General features: G+C 39.5%; 2 long non-coding RNA genes and 2 pseudogenes across 2 annotated transcripts; 2 read left to right on the top strand and 2 right to left on the bottom strand.

Moving 5' to 3' along the window:
• Positions 1–1089: 1089 nt before the first annotated feature.
• LOC125592476 lies at positions 1090–17727 on the bottom strand (annotated as a pseudogene).
• Positions 3086–4923, top strand: LOC125593341 (annotated as a pseudogene).
• Positions 13774–14351, top strand: LOC125593413. Its single transcript, XR_007329323.1, has 2 exons — positions 13774–14030; positions 14124–14351. It is a non-coding gene; the product is annotated as an uncharacterized LOC125593413 (long non-coding RNA).
• LOC111213752 lies at positions 15672–16697 on the bottom strand. Its single transcript, XR_002663419.2, has 2 exons — positions 16382–16697; positions 15672–16283 (listed from the first exon to the last, which is right to left on the bottom strand). It is a non-coding gene; the product is annotated as an uncharacterized LOC111213752 (long non-coding RNA).
• Positions 17728–21583: the final 3856 nt, after the last annotated feature.

The following is a 21583-nucleotide window of genomic DNA, read 5'->3' as shown; positions in this document are numbered from 1 at the left end:
TTCGGTTTAGCTCTTTTTTCTTAAGGAAAAAAAAAATCAAAGGAATATTTTCTGCATTAAAACATATATGAATAACGTGAGAAATTTGAAACATGTCGCGTTATCAATATATATAGAAGTTTTTTGGTTAAAAGAAAACTTCTATAACGTCACAAGTTAATTTAATTTCCTTTTAATTTAATATCTAGTAAACCTTTTAATTTAACTTGCCTTTTCTTACAGAATCCCATAAATAAGAAAAGGAAATATTTATAATATAAAAATATATAGATTCTTATAATAAACGAATTATGATATTATTCATTTTATTTTCTCAAAAACACATAAAAAAATATCTAGAAATTGTAAAAGATATACATATATAGACACACACACACACACACACATATATATATATATATATAACATAACTTGACAAAAAAATTGAAAATCTAAAATAAGTTAGACATTATTTTTCTGAAACTAATAATAATAATAATTTTTATAATAAATATATTATTGATCAAATGATTAATACGAAAATAATTTTAAAAAACAGCTTATCTAATATCAAACTTTTCAACAAAATTAATTACATAGATAACCTTAATGAACTAAAATTATACCTAAATGTCATTAGTGATAAAGTTTTTATTTCCTTTTAATAAAATTTAATTAGTTTTTAATGTAAAATTACTTTTTACAAAAGCACTTTAAAAAATAAAATTAAATATTTATAAAATATAAAAACATACAGAATATTCCATATGTGAATGAATTTTATTTTATTATATTGAAAAGTATCATTTTAATTTTTAGTTTTTTTCATCAATTATATGTTCGCTTATACTACTGCTATATAAATATCGAAGAGAAAATTTTGAATACATTATTCATAACCTCTTTTCATAAGAGGAATTCAAAATCACTTATATGTATTGTTTTTTTTTCCTGTAATCAAACCCAATATCGTTCAACCAAAAAAAATAAAATAAGAATAATCCGGTCTGAGCCTATTCTAGATAGCTTCAACCGAATGAACATTTCGCTAAACTGAACTGATTAGATCCAATAAGAAACAAACCAGACTGGAGTATGGTAAAACCGGTCCTAAGCTGGAGAACATTTAAAAGGATTGAAGATTTGACCAACAAACAAAACATTTCCGGTTTTGTCTTCTCTAATCAGGAAAGAAAAGGATGATCTGCCACAAAATCTATCATTTCGGTACAATACCATTGGAGGTACAATAACCTAGTCGAGCAGAAACAGCCACAACTTCAGTACCTTCTTCGTCAATTTCGACACAAGCTTTTGGTACAATGACATTTCGTGCTTCCAATCACCAAAACCTTTGAAGCTTCAAACCCGAACTCAATCTTGAACTTTGGGATTCTAAATCACCAACTATAACTCTCTCTAATGGAATGTGACGGTCCAAGAATCCATGAGTAGATGCCATTTTCTCTAAAAGATTATGCAATCCATCTTTCTTGTCGGGTAGATAGAAGTACATTGAGAATTTTCGGTTGGTATTATCGTCACCTCCTTGTCGGTATGGTAGTCCTAGGACCTTGAAACCATCGTAAGCCTCAATGTATTGTCTTGACCGCTTGTCATGAAAGGCACACGTACATATTGCCGTTGAGAAGGTAAAGTCATGTATTTCGTCAAGGACTTGTTGAACTTATGTTGCCAGACTCCTTTAAAGTACAATGCGTTTCCATAAATTTGAGTCGTTAGGCATGTAACGGATCCAAGAGGAAGAAGATTTTCGATGAGACCGTTGGTGTGATGCGAAGCCCATTTATTAACATCCATACGGATTTCTTCAGCCTAACATAATAATTAAAAAAAAAACATTATAGCAAAGATAGTTGGATAACTTGAAGATATCTACAGGCAGTGCCTGAACATTGATGGGCCCCAAGCCAAAATTATATGTGTAATAAACACTAAAAGAAAAAGAAGGAAGAGGAATGTTCGAACCTGTGACACTACGATAATGATAAAAACATGTAACAACCACTAGACTATAGTAGAATACTTAAGAAGTTTTGGCCCCTAAAATAATTAATATCAAAAAGATCCCAAACTCATGCTTGATTTGCCTGCATCCAGTGCCTGCATCCAGCATGGCCCTGGATATCTAATATCTAACATTATTTTGAAGGTTCTTACAATTTACTACAGATATCTCCAAAAAGTTATCGTGTAAATTATTTCTCAAAGAAAAATATCAATATAAATATGTATTATTGTAATTTTACAATAAAAAAACTAATCTCATAAACAAACTCATGTTCACTAAATCAATCTAAATTAAACTCGATTATTAAATTAGTCTAAAAACAAAGTCGTGATCATGAATCTTGAGTTGAGTTGGCTAGTTCATAAGTTATATGGTTCATTTTGACGGCCCTAATCTATAATATAATGAGGCAGTTGCCTCATTTTTGTGTCGCCATGTCAGTGCGTGTCATGTGAGTCTCACTTTAAAAAGTGTGAAAAATGTCAAGTCTGTGGCTCGAACCCGGGTTATTGACATATAAACACCAACATTTATACCACTAAACTAAATGATACTTTATACATTGATGGCCGGAACTAATATATATTTATAATAGGAGAGTTTACTCTCTCCTTAAGTTGTACACGTATGCATTTTATAAAGACTATGGGGTCCATGATTCTTGGTTTGGTTTAGTAATTGTCTATTCCTCTCTCGCGTTTGGTTTTTAAATTATATGGTATGATTTAAGTTTTCCCGTTCAATTAATGTTTTATTATGTTACTAACACAACAGCGTTTTGTCGATTAGGGGTTTTTTAAATGTTCTTCGTCTCTTTACCTTTGCCGTCTCCGTTCAGCTTCTCTGCAAACACCAAACATTAATCTTCCCTATTGTTCAACGTATGTCTCTTGATTTACCAATTAATGTTTTCGTCATTTATTCAGAAGCGATGTCGATCTCTCCGTTTCCTTCACGCCAAACCTATAAATTATAGATGAATCTTCAGAACCTCTGTTAGTTAATCTTCTTTATCAAAGCGTTCATTGTTGCTCGACTTCCCCCGTTTTTGGAACTCGAAAAACATCAAGAAGCATGGTGAATTCATGGGAAGCACTCTACTCAGGTATTGTATCGACAAAAAATTAAGAGATTATTTACTTTCATTTTTTTTTTTGCTATATGTTTCAGATTGTCTCTCATCACACTGCAGGGAATTATATGAAGTCAAAGAAGGCAAATAAGAAGTTTGAATCATTCAAGGTGTTCACCGAGACCGGTCTGATTACAGATGGTACACAACAAAAGTAAGCGTACAAGTCTGATTTTTTTTTTATGAATTAGAATTTCAAGAAGAAAACATCAAAAAGAAACATAAAAATTTTATCTGATTAATTTTCTATATTATAGGTTCAAGATAGATGACAGTGACCTTAAGAATAAAGGAGGCAAGCCACTACTGTTAGAGTTTCTAACGTTGGCCACGCATTGCATGTCTGGCTCAATGGAGAATACCATGGTAAGATTGAGAAGCTACAACATTTAGATGTTATGTTTAGAGAACTGGAATAATTAATGAATTTGTTCAGAAACGGACATGGTAGCCATGATGAGAAGAGCCCATGGTCATTGTCAGGACCCTGCTTCTGTTACTTTCTCTGTGCTAAGCCTAGCGATGCATTTCCATGGCTGGCTCTCCTTTATTATTACACTATACTATAAGTTTCCTCTCAAACAAGATAGGACGGGTTACTATGAATATGTTGGTTTCTGTCCATGAACTCTTGGTTCTGGAATGCAGTTTTCCACACTCGATAATCATCTACACATTACTTTTATCATCCTCAATCTTCTGGTGATCTGTCTCTATGAATTCTCAGGGATGTTGACATCACAAAGAGGTTGGACTACTCATCTGCAATAGCCGTTCTCGGATTCTCACTCATCGTATCCATCCTAAGAACCTTTGATGTTCGGGTGGAGGCTGCAAGAGTCATGGTATCCGCTCCATTACTAGCTTTAGTCACCACCCACGTACTGTACATTAACTTCTACAAACTTGATTATGGTATACAGAGAACTCTTTCCCCTATCTGAAACCAGTTCCATTTTTTTCTCCACATTCTCTGTGAGTTCAATGTTGTTTACAGTTGGAACATGATTGTGTGTGTGGCCATGGGAGTCGCTCAGCTTTTCCTATGGGCAAGATGGGCTGTTTCTAGGCATCCTTCTAATTGGAAACTGTGGGTGGTTGTGATAGCTTCAGGTTTAGCTATGCTTTTAGAGATATATGACTTCCCTCCGTATGGAGGCTACTTCGATGTTCACTCTATTTGGCACCTCGCCACAGTTCCTCTAACCATTCTCTGGTGGAGCTTTATTAGAGACGATGATGAGTTCAGAACTTCCAGTCTTCTCAAGAAATCTAAGACAAAAGCGAAGTAAGTTTACTTACAGATGCAGAGGTTTCTTGAGCTTTTTCAATGTTTTTTATTTGACTTGGCCTTGCTTTTGGTCAATTGAGTCTTAAGACTTTTGTCAATCTTTTTGGAGTCTTAAGATTTTTGTTAATATTATGAGAAAATCTTGTGATCTATATATGATTGTGTTAATATAATTTGATTTTACATAAATTGTGTGAATTGTAGGGTTTAATTTAGTTAAACAAAATTAGCTTTAATGACCATTCATACAAAATCTAAAGTATTTCAATAATTTCATGACACCATATTAACCATCGCGCAAAGTCACTTAAAACAATTGCAGCAAGGAACCACAAATCGAAAGCCTTGGTCAGTTTATATACATTTATTCATGTTTGATACAATAATGTTCCATATCATTGGGTTGAATTAATAACTGGAAACCTAGAAGCTCTCCCGACGATGAAAAATAAAACGACCTAACGGTTGAGTTAGAAACAGAGAAAACTAATGTTCCAAGGCCCACCAAATTCAAATCTAAACAATTTAAACCCAATTTATTTTCTTGAAACATAAAGCTATACCAATTTCTTTTTTTGGTCTGCGATTGATTTTTTTTTCAAAAACCACAAAACCATTTTTATTAAAAAAAATCGCAAAAACTCTATACTAAATAGTTATATAACAATTTAAATATATACATATCTTCACTTATTACTTTAATTTTACAAAAAAGACTACATTTGAGAAGTTTCACAATAAAATCCGTGTAAACTAAGAAAACTATATTATTTACTGTACATATACATTTAAAAAATTTAAAATCAAAATTTAAACCCTTTTCCGTACACTATTTTAACCGTAACTTAACAACTACAAAAGTTCGGTTATCTTTGATCATTTTTATGCTAGAGGTCAATCAAATCTATACCAATATAAGATTAAAAAAATAACAACGAAATGAATACTATGGTCATTGTTAGATCTACCAAATGAACATGTATAACTTTCGATCCTCCATTCGTAGACAATTATAGACAACATGACAAATTTAACTTTTATCAAAAAACAAACAATACAATTACATGCACAAAACAACACAATGCATCGACAACTTACCCAGCCCCGCGCAAGCGCGGGGGCTAAACCCGTAGTTTAATTAATTAGAAAGTGATGAAACAGAAAACATACTATTCTTGCTGCATATAGAAGTACTAGTATATTACCCTGTGCTATGCACAGATCAATTTTTGTTTGCATCTATAAATTATCTCTTTTCTCCTAAATTTCAATGTTTTTTTTATGAAACAGATTTTATTCGATTAAAATTGTTTCACTCATATTTTCTGGAGCTGGATAACACACGCATCTAAAATTAGAAATTGCTGCGTCCAAACAAAGAAATTGGAAGCATCAAAACAACTATTGTTGGGGTCAAAAACAGTTACAACGAAGTTAACGTCCAAATCCCCGAAGAAGAAACGTAGAAAACTTCTTCGACAAATACTTTTTCTAAATAGTTTCTTCTTTACGAAAAACCTTTGCGGAAGAAACGCGGATCATCGGACAAGAGCTCGAGAAGGATCGTTACGCAGCGACCAAACACATGCTCCGCTCGGTCGCTACGTAGCGACCGAGTTCGAGCCAAAGCTCAGTCGCTACGTAGCGACCAAACGTCCATTCCGCTCGGTCGCTACGTAGCGACCAAGCTCGAACCAAAAGTCCGGTCGCTACGTAGCGACCGACCTCTTCCGAAACGTCGATATGACATCAGTCCATGCATTCTTGTCTACCCTTCGATGCTATCTCCCGACTACCGTAGCGTACCCATCTCACGTTCCCCGCCATTTTTAAGTTATCAATCAAACTTTACCGTAAAAACAGTGGAAAGTTCATTCTTTATCGAAAGAAGCCGTAATAAACGTTTCGAGTCGAAAGACGGCCCAAAGGGACCTAAGACGTGACTCGAGGCCCAACTTACGATTTCTTAACCAACAGCCCATGAACCACATGTCGGTTTACGCTTGGTTCGCAAGGGAAGATAAATGTCAAGTTTCCGCGGATAAATACGAAATTTGGAAGATAATTACGAATATCGGAAAAATGGAATATCTCCATTTTTATGCTATGGCGGCTTAAGGGCAGAAGAGGAAGAGCGTAAACCGACCTTGGAGACAGTATATAAGGGATCCTAGGCGAGAGGCATGGGAGGGACTTTTTCAGAGAAAACTTAGCACTTAGAGCAATTAGGCAACTTTCCGTTTTTGTTATTTCGAGCTGCGACTCAATTAGGTTTAGCCGTCATAGGGTTGCTAGAACTAGGAATCTCGCCGACAGCTCTCGAGCTCAGGCTTATACCTTGTTGTAAACGCTCATACGCAAATTCGGAATAAGACTTCTCTTTGCTCTCTTCTTACGATTTTTATACTTCTTCGTTGTCATTATTGTGTTCTGATTTGCTTGGCGTGTGGTATTAGCAGATATCCGGGACCTCTGGGAAATTAGGGGTTTTCCTAGTTTCCTTATTTAAACGGAAATCGACAGTGCAAATTTCGGTGTGGCATCAGGGGAATTCCTCGGCTACCTAGTCACATTCCGTGGCATCGAGGCTAATCCAAAATAGATCACGCACTGATCGAGATGGCTTCGCCGAAGAATAAGCGGGAAGTCCAGAGGTTGACCGGTAGAGTCGCAGCCCTTAACCGTTTTATTTCGCGATCAACAGACAAGTGCCTGCCTTTCTATGATGTCTTACGGGGAAATAAAAAATTTGAATGGTCAGAAGAATACGAAAACGCTTTCCAACAGCTGAAGCGGTATTTGGCTTCCCCCAGTCCTTGCAAAACCAGTGGAGGGGAACCTTTGTTCTTGCACATCGTTGTATCAGCAACAGCTGTGAGCGGCGTGCTAATGAGGGAAGAACGCGGTGAACAGAAACCTATTTTCTATATCAGCAAAACCTTGCTGGATGCCGAATCTAGATACCTGTTAATGGAAAAATTAGCATGCGCGGTCGTAACATCGGCCCGAAAACTAAGACCATATTTCCAATCCCACACGATCGTCGTCCTCATGACTTTTCCCCTACGAACGATCCTGCACAGCCCGAGTCAATCGGGCAGATTAGCCAAATGGGCGGTAGAACTGAGCGAATACGATATCGAGTACCGACCGAGAACAAGAGCAAAGTCACAAGTGCTTGCGGACTTCTTGGTCGAATTACCGACAGAGACCATAACCAACGAGGAACCAAATTCCACTTGGCTCCTTCACGTCGACGGATCCTCGTCCAAGCAGGGATCAGGCGTCGGAATTCGCCTCACATCTCCAACGAATGAGATCTTAGAGAAATCATTTAGGCTGGAATTCCACGCCTCAAACAACGAAGCCGAATACGAAGCACTCGTCGCAGGACTGCGTTTGGCTCACGGCTTGAAGATACGAAACGTCCACGCTTACTGCGATTCCCAGTTAGTGGCAAGTCAGTACAGCGGAGAGTATGAGGCCAGGGACGAACGGATGGATGCGTACCTCAAACTGGTCCGAAAACTAGCTCAAAAGTTTGACTGTTTTGCCCTCACAAGAATTCCCCGTTCCGAAAACATCCAGACAGATGCTCTCGCGGTCTTAGCATCAAGTTCTGATCCAGGACTTAAAAAGGTGATTCCGGTCGAGTTCATCGAACACCCGAGCATCGGACCACCCGAGCATCGGACCACCAATCGTCGTCAACCTCATAGAAGGTCAAGATGACGAAGAAGAAGAAGTGGCAATACAACCTTAATCAGAGCAATCTGATTACGGCTGTGATACCCCGTGGCTGTAGAAAATTCAAGACTACATTATCGACGGACGCCTGCCCACCGAGAAATGGGCAGCCCGCAAATTCCGAACACAGGCCGCGCGCTACGTAATAGTAGATGGAAAAATATACAAATGGAGATGCTCCAGACCACTTATGACGTGCCTGGAAGGGAAAGAAGCGAAAAAAGTGATGGAAGAAGTACATTTTGGGTCCTGCGGCAATCATTCCAGCGGAATATCACTGGCAGTAAAAATCAAACGTCATGGATACTACTGGCCAACGATGATCGGAGATTACGAGAAGTTCGCACGAAAATGCGAAAAATGCCAAGGCATGCTCCAACCATCCGACAACCAGCCGAAGTCCTCTACTCCATCACATCGCCCTATCCTTTTATGCGCTGGGCCATGGACATCGTCGGTCCCCTTCATAATTCAAAGCAAAAGCGTTTCCTTTTAGTCCTCACCGATTTCTTTTCAAAATGGGTAGAGGCAGATTCGTACGCAAGTATAAAAGATGTCCAAGTCGAAAGTTTCGTATGGAAAAACATCATCTGTAGGCATGGAGTTCCTTACGAAATCGTAACCAATAACGGATCTCAGTTTATCTCCACCCGGTTCGAGGCATTCTGCGAAAAATGGAAGATACGGCTTAACAAATCAACGCCCAGATATCCGCAGTGTAACGGACAAGCTGAAACGATTAATAAAACCATTCTCGACGGACTGAAGAAACGCTTAGAGGCCAAAAAAGGCAGGTGGGCCGACGAACTCGAGGGAGTCCTCTGGTCCCACCGTACCACCCCGAGGCGAGCAACAGGAGAAACCTCTTTCGCTCTGGTGTACGGAACGGAATGCATGATTCCCGCAGAAGTAGAATTCCCCGGTGTTCGAAGAAGATTACTTCCCGAACGAGAGGAGCTCAACAACGCAATGCTCCTCGACGACCTCGATCTCATTAACGAGCGCTGAGATCGAGCGCTCATCCGAATCCAAAATTACCAACACGCAGCCGCGAAGTACTACAATTCCAACGTACGGAATCGCAGATTTAATCAGGGAGATCTAGTCCTTCGCAAAGTCTTCCAAAACACCCGCTGAACGAAACGCGGGAAAACTCGGAGCAAACTGGGAAGGACCCTATAAAATCGAAAAAATCATCCGACCAGGCTCCTACGAAATACCCAACATGGAAGGCATAAAAATTCCAAGGACCTGGAACGCGATGCATCTCAAAAAATAATACCACTGACCCACTCGCAATCACCGAACTACGAGACGGCTTGATCTCCATAAGGAGTACGTAGTCAGTTTGTCAAAAGGCAAATTCAGCTGTCCCCCCTCATCAAAAAGGGGGGGAGTGGATACGTATACTCGTATACTCTCAAACTCGAAAACATCCGACCACGCCTTCGATGTTTCCGACATATCTCAACCAAGCAAATTATCTTGTATCCGCGAAACATTTTCGAATTTCGAATATAAATCAGCCGTTAGGAAGAAGCATCCATTGGCATCGCGAGACGTCGTGAGAGATGCTTCAAGGATTACTTCTTCCGAACGACGAAAACGGACACTCCGTCAAAAAATGATGAACATTTTAACACATATCTTGTGCAAAAACTCTAAACAACGGCATTTGCCGCCAAGTTCGGTGCTGATCACATCGAACTCTCGAACGCCCTAAACAGAGATAGCCATCTTACGAAGATGACTCTCGTACATCCGACACAAGGATAATAGCGCTATAAAAGAACACGAAATTTTGGTCCAGCACTTCCGGTTGGCTTAAAAATTGTCTCCGGAGAGATGCTCGATTCGTATCTAACAAGTCATATAAGCCGAGAACCTATCGCGGACTTTAAATCGGTACGAATCAGGTTAAAATCGCGACAGATAAATCGATAGCCGGCTAGTCACCGCACAAAATCTTAAACCGAAAGTAAACTTAGGTCTTGCCTAAACCCAGCGCACTGGTCTCTAACATCTCAAGGCATGATATCCAAAACATACGAGATCCCAAAACCATGCCTCTATGTTTATGTTCGACATCTTCAGATATCCCGCGATGTTGATACCTCGAGGAAAAACTCTCGAAACAGATCTCGAACAAAACATTTCACATCGAAAAAGGATATGAGACGACAACTCATCACCCTTCTTCCACTCCATACGTAAGCTTATGAAAAATGCAACTCGACCATCTTGTCATAAAAGCCGCAGAGCGGCGGGGATTCAAAGCCACACACGGCCAGTCCCGAAACACGAAATAAGGCCATTTAAGGCCGAAACATCGAACATAAAAAAAATCTCCCGCAAGAGATCTAACCAAAGTCATCCTCAGAATTCACGCTCCCTCTTAAACCGTCGCTTCATCTAAACCTAGAGCCGCGTCACCCCCGAGTACCGCATCCTTCCCCTCCCTTGCAGCTAGGATGAGATCGAAATCTCCATCCACGACTGCCAAATCTCCCTTGCAGCCGGACAGTCGGGCCTCTTCGGCCTCTAAGGTCGGAGGAGTCTCACTTTGGAACGACTGAACCACGGCCATCCCGCCTTCGATTGTCGCCAAGGCTAAATCCATGTTCCGAATGCACTCGAGGGAGCCCAGAAAGGCGGAGATCTTCGCCAAGCGAGCTTGGAACTCAGAACTAAGAGCGTCCTTGGCCTCTCGAATCCCGCGGCTCACTAATCCTGCATCATTCTCAATCTGACGCTGAAGACGACGAACTTCCGAAGATTTGGCCTTCCTGGCTTTCTTCTTCTTGAGCAATGAACTCACCTTCTTCCCGAGGTCCCTCTTGAGCTCCCCTATCGCGATCTCAAGTTTCGACACTTTCACGGAGTGAGAACCCTTGACAGCTGTCAGCATGGGCTCGGTTTCGGACCATCTACCCTGAAGTTCCAACAACTCCCCGGCAAGATGACTGGTCTCAGAACCGCACTCGCTGATCATCCCGTCGATCAACGACACGAACTGCGAAACGAGAAGAAATTTAGAGATCCTTTGTCTTTTAGAAAAATATACAACGATCAAGAAAGTGAGTGAGCGACAAACCTTTCCGCGAAGCCCCGACACTATGCTCGAGCCTCCTTGCTGCGAAGATTCCCTGTCACCGCCCTTGGTAAACTTCCTCTTCTGGCCCTTAGGCTGAGTAACCGGAACAACACTAGGAGCGTGCAGCGCTAGAACGATCTCCTTCCTGGCAGGAGGAGGCGGCATAGAGTCAGCGGCCCTCCCCTTATCTTCGACGAGAATCGGAGTCGTGGACGATCCAGCAGGTAAAGCCGAAGCATCCGGAACAACCGAGCCTGCGAGAGTTCCCGTATCTCGCGGAGTTACGCCCTCGGTCCCATGACCCGGAGCAACGGCCAGTGCAGAAGACGACGGTAACTCGGCGCCGGCTCGAACATTTTCTTTCTCGGCTTGGCGACGAACTAATTTCTCTCGAAAGGAGAGATGATCGGCAACGCAAGCCGGCGCTTCGACCGGAGAAGTCGGAATCGGCGCCGGAGATGTAGCCTCGCCCATCTCAACATCGGAACTCCGCTTGTCACCATGGGAAGAAGACATGTTAAAAACAAGATATTTGGAGCTAGAGAGTTTTTGAAGGTTTGAAGAAGGAAAGGTGTGAAGCAAATGAATGACAAGAGCTCACTACTTATAGAAGTATGAGATCAGAATTTTATTTTATTTTTTTATTTTTTTTAAAAAAACATTTTCTCGAGAATTCTCTTCCACTGAGTTTGAAGTAAACTTCGTTCAATACGCCTAACTTCGCCAAAATCGTTAAACCGCCCGCAAGAGTCTCGACTCTAACGAGCTGTGGGGCTAACTGTTGGGGTCAAAAACGGTTACGACGAAGTTAACGTCCAAATCCCCGAAGAAGAAAAACGTAGAAAACTTCTTCGACAAATACTTTTTCGAAATAGATTCTTCTTTACGAAAAACCTTTGCGGAAGAAACGCGAATCATCGGACAAGAGCTCGAGAAGGATCGTTACGCAGCGACCAAACACGTGCTTCTTCGACAAAGGGACCTAAGACGTGACTCGAGGCCCAACTTACGATTTCTTAACCAACAGCCCGTGAACCACATGTCGGTTTACACTTGGTTCGCAAGGGAAGATAAATGTCAAGTTTCCGTGGATAAATACGAAATTTGGAAGATAATTACGAAGATTGGAAAAAATGGAATATCTCCATTTTTATGCTATGGCGGCTTAAGGGCAGAAGAGGAAGAGCGTAAACCGACCTTGGAGCCAGTATATAAGGGATCCTAGGCGAGAGGCATGGGAGGGACTTTTTCAGAGAAAACTTAGCACTTAGAGCAATTAGGCAACTTTCCATTTTTGTTATTTCGAGCTGCGACTCAATTAGGTTTAGCCGTCTTAGGGTTGCTAGAAATAAGAATCTCGCCGACAGCTCTCGAGCTCAGGCTTATACCTTGTTGTAAACGCTCATACGCAAATTCGGAATAATACTTCTCTTTGCTCTCTTCTTACGATTTTTATACTTCTTCGTTGTCATTATTGTGTTCTGATTTGCTTGGCGTGTGGTATTACCAGATATCCGGGACCTCTGAGAAATTAGGGTTTTCCTAGTTTCCTTATTTAAACGGAAATCGACAGTGCAAATTTCGGTTCCCACAACTATTGTGATCTTTTAAAAAGAGGATATACATATTTGGAAGCATTTTTCATAAAAAGTTGAGATATATAGGAACACATAGAAATATTATATTTGATCCACTTAACTTTTATTTGTATTTCTCTACAAAAAAAATTATTTGTATTTCTCTACAAAAAAAATACTTTAAAATATAATGTACGTAGATTTGAAATAATGAAAATAAAACAACAGAATTAAAAATATATGTCAAAAAATTCAGTTTATATTTAAAAGACTTACCAATAGTTTTGTAAAATCGTTGAATATTCTGATATATTGTGATAATAGTCTATTTGCATCAACAAAGTTGTTGATACTCTTTCTCTTGGTAGGGTGTTAGGTTTTTGTTGTCTCTCCGCATCTTATGAAAGATGCATCACATCATTTTTCCGGTACAGTGTTAGGTATTTCTGCAAACTTGCAACGGTTACAAAAACAAAGCATAGTTTTGAAGAGTAACATAAAAGAGAAACAATAAGAGAAGAACTAATGATACCACTTGTTTTTAGATTATGTACGTTCTGCTCTTTCACTCCGTTTGTTGTAAAGAGCGCTCTTTTGTTTTTTTTTTGTAGTTTGAGATTTTTGTTTTGCTTGATTATCTGTTGGCCTAAGCCGTTCTTGTTAATGCCAAGTTTGTCTTTAGTCTTCCTCTTTCTCGTTTCTGTTTTTATTCGTTCCAGAAATGTACCTTACAGAAAAATCTTGGGTGAATTGGTTCAATATCTAATAAGAAGTGCATAATTAGGTAACTACACAATATAATTATGTGTGGGGATCAGATTCAATCCAGGTGATGTTGCAATTACCAAACTAACCACATGACGTTTTGTGTTCGCGATTTAGGGTAGGCCGTATTTAGGTAGTAAGCTAAAATGGTTATACTTTTAATTGGGGGGGTTAGTAATGATTGCCCTTTTGCCCACCTCTTTTACGTGTGTCTGTTTGTGCATCACGAACCAGTAGAAACATAGGAAAACCTGACACAGCGGCTGCATGGCCAGGAAGATCAAAAGAAAAGATATTGGGTTGCATGCGAAAAGTTTTTCTTGGGGAGGGTTTCAAGAACAAGTACTCGAGGTTTGTGTATAAAAGGGAGCTCAACGATGAGATTCTTCTCACACTTGACGAAATAAATCAAGGTGATTATTCCTGACACAAAATAAATGTTCTTTTCTCTGTCGTTAGAATGTTCTTCTGACCTACAATAAATTTGTTTCCTTCTGTGTGCTTAGTCATGACGGCGTCGGGTGAAGAAACGAGCTTGGACAACTCCGTTCCGTGTAGCTGCGGTTATAATTCTCTTCTTTTAACATTTTAATACCCCTTTCTGTTGAAATAAAAACAGAGAAGAAGTGTATTTGGAGTCAAAATAAAATATGTAGTTAAGGTGAAGTATATGGACGACAACGCAATGGTATGCCCAAGAGATGTTGTTTTGTTTGCAAAACTTTTCCAGATTATGGGACGAGTGATATGTTTGTGGCGACGGTAATAGAAGAAGAACGAGATTGGTTTTGGATTCGGGGTGATAGAGGATGAGAACGAGAGTTTTAACACATTTAAAGATTTATCCAGCTAGAATATGTTGTTCTTGGACAATATATTAATTAGCTTCTATACGAAAATTGCTAGGAGAATTTTTGGGAAGTTAACGTTCTAATTTTAGGAGTGGACGGATAAAAATATTATTGGATACACTAATTATATTAATAGCCGACAATAAAATATTGTAGCCTGTTAAGCTTTTCATTAGCATGTAAAATATATTAAAGATTGTTTTAGCATTTGTTTGTATGCTCGGTTTATAGCATAATCCAGTTTTGAGATGTAAGGAGTACAATACGTATCGATACCTTATATTTAAATAAAATCCCTTCTTCGTATAATGTTGTAGTTATTGAGTAAACAAGTCTTTCGTAGATTACAACAAATAAAAATTAGCTGTGTAATTGAATAAGAGAGAAGTGCTCTAGGAAAGTATGGACAATGTTTCTTAAAAATATTATTATCTGGAGAAAACCTTCAGACTTCAGCTAAACATAATACTAGCTATCAATAATAAAAGAGAAGTGCCGGTGAAGACTTGGATTTAGGCCCCTTGGAATCAGTTAAGAGGAACAATACAAAAGCACGAGATCCAAACTCTGATGCTAACAGTCAGCTACAAATGATGAAGCTAGCTTTGACTTGTAAACCGAAAGGAGTCGAGACAAGCAATGGTTGTGAGAGGAAAAAAGAGACATCCTTTGAAGGGAGCATCATGGAGGGTAGATGCTGAAATGTGTTGATGAGAAGTGAAAAGCTGATAGCATCTCTGTGTGAAAGTTATTTTTTGCTTTTTAGTAATAAAGTGTCTATTTGCAGGGTTACATCTTCATTGGTTGGTTACTTGTTATGTTAGACCGTCAATTTGTTTTTGTGAAGGCTAAAAAATTTAGTAACAATCTAACAGACCTTGAACAATAGCACTATCTATTTTATCTTTTTTCGAGATGGTTAAACGGGAGTTTAGCAATGTCTCTCGTCGTTTTGGTTTACTAAATTCACTTGTAACCGTTGGTGTAATGAAGTGTCTGATGCAGGATTGCATCTTCGTTGGTCGGTTACTCGGTGTGTTAATCTGATAGTTTGTTATTGTTAAGGGTAAACATTTTAGTAATCAAACTTGGATGATAGCAGTATGTTTAATCTTTTACCGGGACTGTTAAAAATGAGAGTTTAGCAAGGGACCTGGTCGTTTTGATTTGTTAATTCCACTTGTAACAGAGAATCAGTTCAAAAAAATAAAAAAAAACTCCACTTTCTCTTAAATATATATCAAGCCCCTAGGGGGAAATCTGAACATAAATAGACCGGAGCTCCGATGAAACGGAAATTGCTAGGTTACATGGAAAAAAGAAGAAACACACCTAATTAAACACACAAATCTAAAGCGAACTAGAGGAGATGTGGGAAAGAAGACGAAGGAGGCGGAGCCGCCACCTGCGACAGACACCGCTGCCAGCATATCATTTTATCCGGGACATCACTATAGCAGAGTGTCCGTGCCAGCTAATAGAACCTTCACCGGTGTACCTTCAAAGCTAAGCCATCTCAAAGGGGCCCCGCTGCCACATAACACCAGAGCCATAAAGAACACCCGACTCTCGAACTCTTCCGCCGTTGATTGCGAAGGGTCTCCACCTTCTCACAAGTCCGAACAGTCGTCACCGGGAGAACCGCCATCTCTATGGATAGATCCGCCGTCAAACGAGCACCTCTCAACAATCGAGACAAACTTTAGGGATCCCGATGATTGACTTGCGGAATCGGTTGTCTGCTCCACCGCCCTCAAGCAGAGCCTCCGCCTTAAACCAACGAGCCACTATAGAACAGCCAAAGCTTTCCTAATTCTGTCGCACAACGTAAACAAATCAGAAGAGGAAGAGAAGAAACACCACCAAAATAAAACCAGATGACATCTACAAGGAAAAGATGGAGGCGGCGTTACACGGCCGCTTGGATCTATTTGGATTGGACAATTAACACAAATAAGACATAGTAAATAGAGTTATGTCTGATATATATCATTTAAGTGATGAACAGTAACGTATAAAGAAGAAGAAGAGGTGTCTTGGTTCGGGGAAATTTTATGAATATAATATAATATATCAATTTGTCTGACACAGATACATTTTATTTCATGTAGAATTGGATTATCAGAAAAAGAATCTAAAGGAATATGTGGGCATCATGAAAATCGAAGAGTAGAAAGCAATAGGGGTATAATGGTCATAAATTAATCTACAATTCCTATGAAAACAAAAAAATGTGTATAGAGCTAATTATTGGATCTTTCTTGTATGTAGAGTGCAAATTCTCAAAAATCTTTATATATTTCATTTTGTAAGTATATTTCAGATTTTTCATATTTGGAAAAAGAGATAACCTGAGGCTGAGTTCTTCGAAGGGAAACCTTGCATGTGAGAGAGCGAGGCTTAATATACAGACACTGCATATAAAAGAGTAAGATCATGAGAGACTGAGTAAGAAAAAATATATGTTTGCGTGGAAGATAAAACGTTGAATATAAACACAATATTTGTGAATTTGAGTAGTAGAGAAAGTGTGTTTTGTCTTTCTTTTTGCGTGTGGATCAATAAGATGGCAAATATAAACGATGGATGAATAACTGGAATCTGGAGATTGATAATTGGTGATCGTGGAGTTGTTGGAGAGAAATGGATGAGCAAGTACTTTTTACAGTAAATTTAGGAAACAAACACATAATTTAGTTGTGGAGATCGTGCTTGCCATTTATTTTTTTCAATAATGATTTTATTGTTTTAAATATTTTTTAATTTTTAAAATATAAATCCATGTGTCAAAATCTGATTGGTAAGGTGACTTGTGCTTTAGTATATATAAAGGATTACCTTGGATCGGAAATCAACTTGAGCATACTCAGCCTTGAAGAAATTCACCAGGAGATCCTTACAAGAGCGACTAAACCCGCGTGATTTCTCAATCCAGACTCCATTAACCGTGGCAATTTTGGGGCCACCGGTCATGCTGCCGTCTGGGAGTGATCTCTAGGAATACAGCGTTGAGCTCATCGATGGAGGCAGATTTGAGGAAGGTCATGATTTCTTTTTTGACGCTGTCGGATTGGGAGGTGGCAGCCTCCATGGTGAGCACTGCGTTCACTGATGCTGGAGAAAAGACCAAGTTAGAGTTTCTTGCTAGGGTGGAGATTACTTTCCCAGCAAGGAACATAGATACGTCGTTCTGCTTCTTCATCGCTTCTACCAAATCAATCTCTGTGAGAGATGGACTTGGGATAACTTGTGATTTGCAAAGTTTTTACTTTTTCTTCTTTGGATTAATCTTGGTAAGAGAGGCATCTTCAGCTTGTGATTTGCGAACTTTTTCTCTCTTCTTTTTTAGAATCCATCATGTTGGGGTTTGTAATAGAAAAACAAAAGATGTTGATTTTGTTCTCAGATTAGTAACAAGAAGGCTCGTTGGGGCGCGGACATACGCACATCTTGTTGCCTATGTAACACATTCCTCGAAGCCAGGGACCATCTGTTTCTTCGTTGTGAATGGAGCATGGATCTTTGGAGACTCGCGCTAGGAAGACTGGGTTACACTAATGCGGGGTTCCATACATGGTTAGCCTTCTCGGAATGGCTAATGTTACGAGACAGAGTCGCACCAATGCTGCTCAAACGTTTGGTGGCTTCAGCAACTATCTACTCAATCTGGTCTGAGCGCAACAAGCGTTATCACGATAGCATCTCCACTCCGGCGGCGGTAATCTTCAAGAGACTCGACCGCTTTATAAGGGATGCTATTCTGTCCAAAAGGAATCAAAGACACAGCTGTGGACTAATGCAGCATTGGCTTCTTAGATAGTATTTATCTTCGAACCTTCTCTTATCTGCTTTGCCTTGTTTTTATCTTTTTTGCCAAGGCAAATCATAACATGATTAAACCTATTGTAATAATTTTACAAACTCTACCCATTTCAATGGAATTCACATATTTGGCAAAAAAAAAAATAGTAACAACACTACCAGAAAACAGCGGTATTCTGACGGACATTCCAACGGAAAATGAAATCCTCGGAATATCCCGAGGATATTCCGAGGAAACACAAAATTTGGTTTCCTCGAAATTTCCGTGGAATATACAGATGGAATTCCGAGGAAATATCAATCCGTCGGAATATTCTTATGGAATACCGAGGAAAAATGTATTCCTCGGAAAAAACCGATGAATTCCGAGGATATATTATAGCCGTTAGAGAGCCGTTGGGGAATTTTAAAAATTCCGAGGAAATTCCGAGGAAAGAGCCGTTTCCGTCGGTATTCCGTCGGAATTTCCTCGGTCTGTCGGCAGAATTTAACTATAAATACAAGCACCCCTCTTCCTCTTCATTCACTTCATATCTTCATCATCCCTCTTACTCTCTTTACACACGAATTTGATTCATAAAAAACATGTCTTCTTCAAATTATTTTCGTTCTTGGATCGATCGACCTCATTTGGATCCGAACACGATATTGCTTACGGAAGAATACCAACGAGGTATAACCGAATTCATGGTGTTAGTTCACCGACAACCGGAAGCAAAAACAGATATGTTAAGATGTTCTTGCTCTAATTGTAAAAAATAGAAAGGTTATTAAAGAGTGGGATGTTTGGACTCATCTATATTTGAGTGGGTTTACACGAAGTTACAAAATTTGGTATCATCATGGGGAAACTGATTATGAACATGGTAGTACTAGCGAACCTCAGCCAGAAGTTAGATTAGAAGAATCAATTAGAACGGATGTAGATTATGGTGTAGGTACTGAGCAGATGGTAAATGATCATTTTAGAGGGGAAGATTTACCCAATGCACAAGCTAAGAGATTTTATGATATGTTGGATGCTGGAAAGCAACTATTGTACGAAGGTTGCAGAGATGGTCATTCAGCTTTATCATCTGCTACAAGATTGATGGGCATTAAAACAGATTATAATTTGGCTGAAGACTGTGTGGATGCGATTGCTGATTTTGTAAAAGGTATTCTACCCGAGAATAATGTAGCTTCTGGTTCATACTACGAGGTTCAGAAACTCGTAGCTGGTCTTGGTTTATCGTATCAGGTAATAGATGTATGCAGCGACAACTGCATGATTTATTGGAGGGCGGATGAACAGCGGGTTACATGCAAATTTTGTGGAAAGCCTCGTTATAAAGATACAAGTGGAAGAGTTCTAGTGCCATATAAAACCATGTGATATTTGCCTTTGACGGAAAGGTTGCAGAGGTTGTATCTGTCTGAACGCACAGCGCAACCAATGAGATGGCATGCGGAGCACTCAACAGATGGTGAGATCAGACATCCTTCAGATGTAAAAGCGTGGAAGCATTTCCAATCAAAGTATCCCGACTTTGCGTATGAGAGAAGAAATGTCTACCTTGGTGCATGTACTGATGGTTTCAGCCCGTTTGGCAAGAGTGGAAGACAGTATTCTCTATGGCCAGTCATTCTTACACCATACAACCTACCCCCAAACTTGTGCTTGCGACGAGAGTTTTTGTTTCTCTCGATTCTCGTTCCCGGACCAGAGCATCCTAAGAGATCACTTGATGTGTTTCTTCAGCCACTAATATATGAGTTGCAACAACTATGGGCTCAAGGTGCTGAAACATACGATGTTTCGTGTAAAGAAAACTTTCAAATGCGGGCAGTACTAATGTGGACAATAAGTGATTTTCCAGCATATGGTATGTTATCTGGATGGACAACGCATGGAAGGCTATCATGTCCATATTGTTAAGATAACATTGATGCTTTCCAACTAAAACACGGAAGGAAAACGTGTTGGTTTGACTGTCACAGGAGATTCCTACCACCTGATCATCCATATCGTAGGAATAGGAATTTGTTTACGGAGAACAAGAGGGTGTTTGACAGTCCACCTCCGGAAATTTGTGGGAAAGATTTGAAGACACAACTAAGAGATTTTGGTGCAGAAAGGACGCCAGACGTCGGTGGACATGAGCGTTTTCCGGTAGATACTGTTGGAGACCTATATAACTGGCACAAAAAAAAGTATTTTCTGGGATCTGCCATACTGGGAGGATCATCTGCTAAGGCATAATTTAGATGTCATGCATATTGAGAAGAACTTTTTTGAAAATCTCATGAGCACGATCCTTAATGTTCAAGGTAAAACAAAGGATAATTTGAAGTCAAGACTGGATTTAGTCGATATATGTGCTCGTTCAGAACTTCATGTTGATGAGAATGGTAGGGCTCCTTTTCCCATATACCGACTTGATGCAGAGGGAAAAGATGCGTTCTTTGATTGGATTTCAAACGATGTGGAATTTCCAGACGGTTACGCATCTAATTTGCGTAACTGTATCGACAGAAAGGAAGGAAAGTTTCTTGGCTTGAAAAGCCACGATTGCCATGTAATGATGCAGCGCCTCCTTCCGTTTGCCTTCAAGAAACTATTACCACGAAATGTTCATGAAGCAATTGCAGGGATAAGTGGTTTCTTCCGCGATTTATGCACGAGATCAGTGACTCTTGAAGGTATTGAAAATTTGAAGACTAACATAGCCGTGATTCAGTGCAACCTTGAGAAGATATTTCCTCCCTCATTTTTTGATGTTATGGAGCATCTTGTTATTCACCTGGCAAGAGAATTGGAACTTGGCAACTTAAGTGCAGCAGAAGATTTAGCTGGAGTTGGCCTTGTAGTCGATTTAACCGACTTCGGAGAGGAAGCTGTCGTTCACGTAGAGGATGAACCAGTGATTGGAGAGTTTCACCAAGATCCAGATTCAGATTCATCTGGTGATGATGACTCAGAAACAAACTAGCATCGACCTTTTTTTTTTAATAGAAATACCGAGGAAATTCCGAGGGAAGATAGGTTTTCCTCAGAATTTCTTCGGAATAGACCTTGTCGATTTAGGGATTTGAGTATAGAGTCTTTTCCTCGGAATTTCCTCAGAATATTCCGACGGAATTCCGAGGAAGATAAGGGTTTCCTCGGAATTTCCTCGGAATATTCCGAGGAAATTCTGAGGAATTAGGGTTTTAACCGAAAACAACGTTTTGCGGTTTGAATAACACTTATATAACCCTTATTAAGTGTCTTAGACTGATTATGAAGTCAAAAATTTGTTCCTTACCCTATA

This window comes from Brassica napus, chromosome C9, assembly GCF_020379485.1.
Source record: "Brassica napus cultivar Da-Ae chromosome C9, Da-Ae, whole genome shotgun sequence".
In the NCBI taxonomy this organism is placed as follows: Eukaryota; Viridiplantae; Streptophyta; class Magnoliopsida; order Brassicales; family Brassicaceae; genus Brassica; species Brassica napus.
Note: the sequence above shows the minus strand (reverse complement) of the source record. Positions and strands in the feature narration are given on the sequence as shown.